At 33.9% G+C, this 8,580-nt stretch overlaps 1 pseudogene; it reads left to right on the top strand.

Annotated features, from left to right (window-relative positions):
* The first annotated feature begins 4,615 nt into the window (after nucleotides 1–4,615).
* LOC102474232 (dnaJ homolog subfamily B member 4 pseudogene) lies at nucleotides 4,616–5,390 on the top strand (annotated as a pseudogene).
* The last annotated feature ends 3,190 nt before the right edge of the window (nucleotides 5,391–8,580 follow it).

An 8,580-nucleotide genomic window follows, 5' to 3' on the forward strand; every position in this document is an offset into this window, starting at 1 on the left:
TGATTCAGGGAATCACAACAAAAGGAAAATGTTTAGTCCTTGGAGATGTTAGAACACCCATGAACTAACTCAAAGGACACCCATGAACTAACTCAAATAGCCACTCGGCTAACCAGATTGTCCTATTAATTAGAAAATATTACAAAGTCTGACTTTTAGACATTTTTTAGGTATCTGACTTTTAGCATGATAAAGTGAGGAGATCTACAAATCCACTTACCGTAAAGCTGAACAAAATGTTCAAACCAACCATTTTAGCACTTTGGAATTAGAACAAAGGTGTCCAATAGTGTTTGTTCACGAAAAATAATGAACTTTGAATGAAAACAATGCAGGTCTGTGATATTTTTGTTCAGGGCTACCTTTATTCCCCAAACTGTGCTCTGAACTCTGTTATCATGGTACGATAGGTCATTGGACCAACTAGAGATTTAACAGAGAGTTCCAGGGCATGAGACAGTAACAGAAGAGTCATTAAGCTCACTGCAAGTCTGGATCTGAAGGCTGTTAACTTATGTAGAAGAGACCCGAATGGAGGCATACTGTCTTCACACATCTACTCTACAGAACTGTGCAGTTAAGTAAACCCTCAAAAGAGTCACAAGGGGCCTACAGAACATAAGAATTGTGGCAGGGATTTTTTGTTTGTTTGTTTTGTTTTGTTTTGTTTTTTTTGGGGGGGGGTTAGAGAGAGATTTTTGCTATAGATTTCGTGTGTTTGTGAGAAAGTCAGAGAGACAGAAAGTGAGAAATCATCCCCCAGAGAAATGGCCATGCCAGAATCCCTTCTCCATTCTACTCTTGGAATTTTTGGCATGCACCACACACACCCCACATGAGTTTGAAGCCTCCAGCTCTGGGACTCAAACCAAGGTCAACCATATAGGAGTCCAGTGATGTAAACACTATGTCATTTGCTGTTCCCAAGTTGTGGCAGATTTTAAAATGACCTGAATTTGAATGCATTCTTCATCCTACACATAAATGCACAAGTAGAGGGTTAAAGCTTCACTAACTTGAAGTATTTGAGAAAAGAGAAACTCCCTAATTTTTGGATAATCTCTAAGTTATGCCAACATAGGAATCATTGCTTAAAAATAAACCAAACAAATACACTAAACATAGATCAGTAGTTGTGATTTCTACATCCTTTAGGCAAGTTTGTAAATAGACAAAAGCCAACTTAGAGGGTGGGAAGGAGTAGCCAACTCCAGAGTAGTCTTCAGAGTAATGAAGAAACTAAAATTTATGGAACAAAATTAAAGGGAAAAAAATTTCAAAGCAGTCAATAGAAATTTCCCCTTTCTCCAGATGTTAGATTAAACAATGACTTTAAACCAGTTGTTTTAATTATGTTGAAATAATAGGAACCATGCTTTATAAAGATAGCATGACAATAATATTGCAAGAAATAATCTCAAAAAAGGAGGTTAAAACTAGTTTTTTAAAAAGGCCAAATGAAAACTCTGGAGTTGTAACGTACCATAGATGAAGAGCTAAGTTCATCTGAAGGGCTCAACAGCAGATTTGAGAAAGTCAAAAAAAAAAAAAAATGCTGAACTTGAAAATAGAGCAATAGAAACTATCCAATCAAGGAACAGAAAGAAAAAAAGCTTGAAGAAAAGTGAACACATCTCGGAAATCTGGGAGAAACTCAGTGATGCTGAGATGTGTGTAACAGCTATCTCCAAAAAGTTCATGAAAAACATAGAATATTTAAAAAACTTTATATAGGGGAAGGCAGGGTTCTAAGAACTTTTTGAAGCACCATCATAAAAGTTGGAGAAGGAAGGAAAAGAGTAAAGGTATAAATAATGTATCTGAAAAAAGTAATAGTTAACACATTTGATTGAAAAAAGAGACATCTATTCAAAAATAAAGGCAAACAACTTCAAGTTTAATGCACACGAGCTGTCTGTCCATTTTATTCTCTGTGCAGCCTGCTAAATGTCCTTGGAGAAGTCTGAATATACAAACAGCTATATGTGTCTGCTTCTGGATTAAAAGAAAATACTATGCAGATGGCAGATTTTCCAGAAGTGATCTATAAATTCAATACAAGTTCAACCCAAATACCAGCAGCTGTAATATACAACTTAACAGTTTGACCTCAAAGTTCATTGGAAAGCATAGACAAGAAGAATTTTGAAGAAATTCTAAAGAATTACATGAGAATTTTAAAGAAGAAAAAATTGCATAATAAATATGCAACAGATATTAAGGTTTATGATAAAGCTATAGTAATTTGACATCTATTAACAGTGATGTAAAAATGCTCCAATGGGGGAACCAGCAGTTAGCGTAATGGCTATGTTACTGGACTCCCACGTAGTCGACTGTGGTTTGCGTTCTGGACCCGGTGGCTTAAAACTCACGCTGGGTGCGTGTGTGTGCGTGCCCAGGATCCCGAGAAGAGAATGGAAGAGAAGGGATTGCGGCGTGACCATCCCCCCTGGGGGGGTGATTTCTCTCTTTCTGTCTCTGTCTCTCTCTGTCTGATGAGCGCACACGCCCAATAGCGAAAAACCTCTCCACAAAAAAAAAAAAAAAATGCTCCAATGGTACAACATCTAGGTGCAGACGCACACATAATTTGGAAATGTAAACATGGTAGAAGTCATATTACAGAGCATTAGAGAGATAATGAAAGATTCTGTAAAACATGATTGATTATCCATGTGTGGAAAAGAAACCTATAGATTTCCACTTCGAGGTTTATGTAAAATAAAATACAGAAAAGCAAAACTGTATATCATGGGAAAAAGTAGTTGAAAAGATAATTTTCTTTTAGAAAATATGATTAATCTTTTTTAAGACAAAACTTGAAAGATAGGATTAACAAATAAAAAAACCAAGAATCTGACTAACAGAAGTTTGTAATCAGCATAACTGACAAAGCAATAAACAAAATATACATAGACATCATTAATAAAGAGTTGTTGGTTAGGGCAAGGGTTACAAAACATTATCCTAACATATAAATAATTCACATAAGAGAAAAATCCAAATGGTCAGTAAGCAGATGAATACATGTTTAACCTCATTATTATTCAGGGAAAAAAATTAAAGAAAAATGACTTAGCAGGAAACACACACCAAATAGATCAAAATAAATACGCCTTAAGATCATAAGTATGGGAGGATGTGAAACACTGAAAAAGTATTTTATTCTGTGAATGTGAGGAAAAATTGTCACAATTATTTTCAAGAATGATTTTTAATAATTATTCCTTTTAAAATTGTATTAAGAACATGATCATAAAAACAAAAATAGAATGATAAGTTTAATCTCCATATAAACATTACTCAACTCCAATAATTACAAATATTTTATTAAATTGTATTTTTTTCCACTACTATTGCTTTCCCATCCCATCTTCTAGTTTTTGTTTGTTGATTCTTTTAAAGAATAATGAACTATATTTTATTATTTTTATCTGTAAATGTTTTATGGACATCTCTTTCTGACATGAATATTTTCACACATATCTCTGACATTATGATACACTTAAAAGTAAAAAGTAATTTTTCAACTTTTAAAAAACATTTGAATTGTATGATTTCATATTTACATTGTTGTATATATGTATTGAGTACAACTTTTTTTTTTTTACATCTTTTCTTTTTGGAGAGTTTTTTTTTTGCTATAGGGTGCGTGCACTCGCCAGACAGAGAGAGCGAGAGAGAGAGAGAGAGACAGAGAGACAGAAAGCAAGGAATCACCCCTCCCCAGGGGAGATGACCATGCCGCAATCCCCTCTCCACCATTCTCCTCTCAGGATCTTGGGCATGCACGCACACGCGCCCGGCTTGAGTTTTAAGCCACTGGTTCCAGGATGCAAACTGCGATCTACTATGCGGGATTCCAGCGACATAGCCATTATGCTAACTGCTGGTTCACAGTACAACTTGGTTTTTTAAAGCATGCATATAGTATTGATAATCAAAACAAAAATATACCATATTCATCATCTTCAACAAAGGACATTATGTTGTTTTGCTATTTTCATTCTAATGTACATATATATATGCATTATATATATTTTCTATTTTACATATATTATATATTTCCATTCTGATATATAACACATATGAATGTATTATGCATACAATTATATATTTTATATATGCCTAATATATACATATGTATATACCTTAAGATCATAAGTATAGGAGGATGTGAAACACTGAAAAAATTGTATAATACATATATAATTTTATACATAATATATATACATAAAATATATAATTGTATATATGAAATGTGTATATATGTACACATATTATATATAAAATATGTGTACATATATATAATATGTATATGTATTTTATATATATATGGCAAAGGCCTTGTTTTTACCCTGTTGTGGTACATGATTTCATAACCTATTTGCCTTGTTTTTGAAAAATCTTTATGAACTGTCATATTTTTATATCATATAATCCCCAGGTCACATTAAAATTGTTTTAATAGGTATCTCTGCACCACAATTTGTTGGGTATAGAAAATAGCCTTTTGACTAGTGTCTGAAACTGGAGGCAGCCTGATGAAGTGGGAAAGACCCTATTTGGCCTTCAGGCATATTAAAGTCTGACTCGTGTGTCACTTGGGTTGAAAGAAGCAGCAGGAGGTACTGATGGCCAACTTGGTACCATCTGGTACACCTTTCATGGCTATCCTCATGCCACATTTGCAAGCCCTTTGAAATTTTCTTTGGAAGACAGATGTCTGGTGGTAGAGATTCTGAAGAAATAGAAATATTAATAGGCAGAGATTCTTTTAGTGCCTTATGATTCAGCATGAGTGGATATCCCAGAGACAGGTGCTATGTAGGGTCATGCCGCCTCAAACAAGATTCTCCAGTCACCCATGAATTAGAGTATCCCCTGAAGAAATACATAGTGGGTGCACCAAACAGATGAAGATTTCTCAAAAAAGGTTAATTCCTGATGAAAAGAGTTACAGATCTCAAGACAAAATTCTCACCTTTACAACTTAAAAAGGGTAGAAAGAGGGGACCAAAATTACTTTTCCAAAGGAAGGAGATAAAATATCAAATACTGTTCTAGAAGATATTGTTTTTATCATTAAAGACCAAGATCACCCCGAATTTAAAAGGGATGCATCAAATATAATTCATACTGCCAAAGTTAGTTTCCAGAGGCATTGAGTGGCTGCTTAATAAATGTGCCGACTGTGGATGAAAGAAATACCTATGTCAATATATTATATTGTGATATCTGGAATGAGAAGAATTAGTGGCTATGGGCTGCCATTTTCAAAAATCCTGACCAGCATGGTGGCCTTCTAATAGATTTAAGGTGTCCTTCCTAGATATACATCCTCATCATCTAAAGAAGTAGTTAGGAAACATTTTCTTGCTTCGTAAAATAAAGAATTTTGTTTCTCATCTTTTGATAAGGCACTGATAATGTTAAAAGGCTGGCAGTTAGTTTACTGATGTAGGTGTGAATTTTTTATAAAGATGCTTAAATTCTTTTGAGGGTTCATTTAGTTGCATGAATAGGGATGTTTATAAATAGGCAAAAAAGGCATTTTTACAATTAAAGATGAAAAGAAAACTCACTAAGGGTATTTTATTTCTCTCAAATAAGAAACTTGTAGTGTTTGCTTATATGTAACAATTTTTGTGGGAGCCATCAGGTGGCTTTGTGGTTAAGGCACTGGACACCCACATGATCAGCCTGGACCTGGCAGCTGGAAAACTGTGCCAGGTGCATCTTCAGGTGCATGTGTGTGCATGCCCAAAATTCCAGGAGAAGAATGGAGGACAAGGGATGGTGGCATGACTATTCCTCTTTGGAAGGTAGGGGGGTGATTTCTTATCTCCCTCTCCCTCTTTGGAGGGTAGGGGGGTGATTTCTTATCTCCCTCTCCCTCTCTCTCCTTGTTCCTCTCTTAGGAGCACAGCTGTCCTATGGCAAAATCCTTTAAAAAAAAAAAAAAACATTTTTTTTGTGAACAGTAGATTTATTTCTAATAAAGTACTAGAATCTTAAAGAACTTTATTTCTTATATCTTTAGATGATGAGTGTGTTAGATCACCATTTATAATTAAAACTAAAATGAACTAAACTATACATGTAAGAGGTATTTTTAGAAGAGGAAAAAATAAACCCGAGTCATCTGGAAATATGTTTATTAGAGTTCAATCACCTTGTGAAATTATGTTTTTGGACTGGTACCAGTAAAAGACTATTTCAATACATATGTTTCAAAAATTTGATTTTTAAAGTATGCTGTAACATTTCTTAATAACATAATTGTAATGTTCAAAAGTCATACCTTTTCTTTATAAAAAGAAAACTAATAGCAATCTTTCTCCTTTGGAAATCCTAATGGCTTAGATTACTGATATATTAGAAATAGACATTTTAAAATGCCATGTGTAATTTTATGCAAGTTGACTATATACCTTGGACTTAATAAATTATAGACTCCTTTTGTTGTCCACTTGTTTAAAATAATGTTTAATAACAAAAGTGTTCTTAAAAGAAATACTGTTACTTAGAATTAATTTTACAATTGGACAGTTTCTATAACTTACTAATACTATATGCACCTTATGTAATTCCCTAAAAAGCATAAACTACCACTATTGCATTCAACCAAAAAAATAGAGAAAATAAACACTAACTATCGTGTATGAATAATGTTGCTGCTACATGTTATGCATATAAATATTTTATTTTTTCATATGTATGGATTGTATTTCTTAGGTGTTTTAATTTTTTTAAAGACTGGCAGTTTACTGATGTAGATGTGAATTCTGTATAAAGATGTTAAAATTCTTATGTGGGTTCATTTAGTCGCATGAATAGGCATGTTTATAAATAGGCAAAATGTAAATATATTTACATTCAAAAAATTAAAAGATGTTTTTAATAATGCTGTAGGCTTTTTTGAATTCATTCCAAATGAAATCTATATATTGCATTTAATGCTTAGGTTTCTTAGGTCTGCTCAAATTAATAAGATTTCTTTTTTACTTCTTTTCTATTCACGTATATTTCATACGTTGGAAAAACTGGGTCATTTGCCCTGTAGAATTTTCCACATCCTGAATTTGGCTGAACGCTTTCTAAGGCTGCCAGCCCTACCTTTTCTCCTACCCCCAGTACTCTTGCAGATCTTACAACTGGCTTAGATTGAGGTTCAATATTTCAGGCATGAATATTTTATATGTGGTATTGTGTGCTTCTTATTGCCTCACATCATGAGGAACACAATGTCTGTTGAGCCTAATTTTAGTAATACCACGTTTGTTCACAAATATTAAGTATAGATTGCAATTTTGGATTACTTGGTATAGTTACAAACAAATTCTATTATATTAGAAGTTCATTTCTTGGTATTTATCCTAAAGAAACTCTAATATAAGAAAAAACATGTAATACAGTTCCATCCTTCTGGATCCAAATAGCCTCTGACCCTTCAATTCTACTCTCCATCTTCTTCAGCACACCTTGTCTCTAGGAAGCCGAGCACTATGAATGGTACCAATGGGCTCCTTGCCACCTGGCTTCTGGTTATACTTATCTAAAGAGAAGTAGAGTCAAGATATCTGAGAGGACAAGAGAGAAATAACAGGTGTTTGGTCTCTCCTCCACCATCCTCTGGTTTCCTTTACAATATAAACTGACTCTATGAAGGTCACAGCTAAGGAATCCATGAACATTTTCTACTTAGTTACCAGTTATCACTCCACCTTCTTCTTTTATTAGCATTAAATTGGATATGTAGTCTTAAAATTGTGAAATAATGGGACCAGCAGTTAGCATAATGGCTATGTCACTGGACTCCCATGTAGTCGACCGCAGTTCAAGACCTGGACCTGGGGACTTAAACTCACATGGGGCGCATGTGCATGCGTGCCTAAGATCCCGAGAGGAGAATGGAAGAGAAAGGATTGTGGCATGGCCATCCCCCCCTCTGTCTCTGTCTTTCTGGCAAGTGCACGCACCCTATAGCAAAAAAGCTCTCAAAAAAAAAAATTGTGAAATTATACTGGAAGGTTTTCTACACCCTGCACATTTATTTGTAAATTATTTCTTTATCAACTCTTCCCTCCAGTGATCCAATTTGAGCACACCATTTCCTATCAGATTTAGACTGATACAGTTCCCCATGATAAAATACTAAACAAAACGTACCTGTTTATTCATCTAATCATTCACTTAGAGAATACAAAGATTATAAATGCTGGATATTTTCCTAAATACTGTCAATATAGTAAGGACCAGTTTCTATTCTCACTCAGTCTATGTTCTAGACATAAGCAAAGTAAATGTAACTCCTCTACTTAGAAGTTCTTCAGGAAATCTGGACATGGTACAGTCAAAATAAAATTCTATGCAGAAACTAAAATTAATAAATAAGATAGATATATCAGTAGGTATATTAATGAATAAAGTAGTTAAGTCTAAGAATTATAGAAATAATGCACATTATTTAAAATTAAAAACAAAAACCAGTTTTAAAATCCACATACAATATAGGAAACAAGTAGAGAATTAATAACACATAAATCGCAGTTTTAAAATCCACATACAATACCA

The sequence above is a fragment of the Tupaia chinensis genome, unplaced genomic scaffold, assembly GCF_000334495.1.
Source record: "Tupaia chinensis unplaced genomic scaffold, TupChi_1.0 Scaffold000282_1, whole genome shotgun sequence".
Lineage (NCBI taxonomy): Eukaryota > Metazoa > Chordata > Mammalia > Scandentia > Tupaiidae > Tupaia > Tupaia belangeri.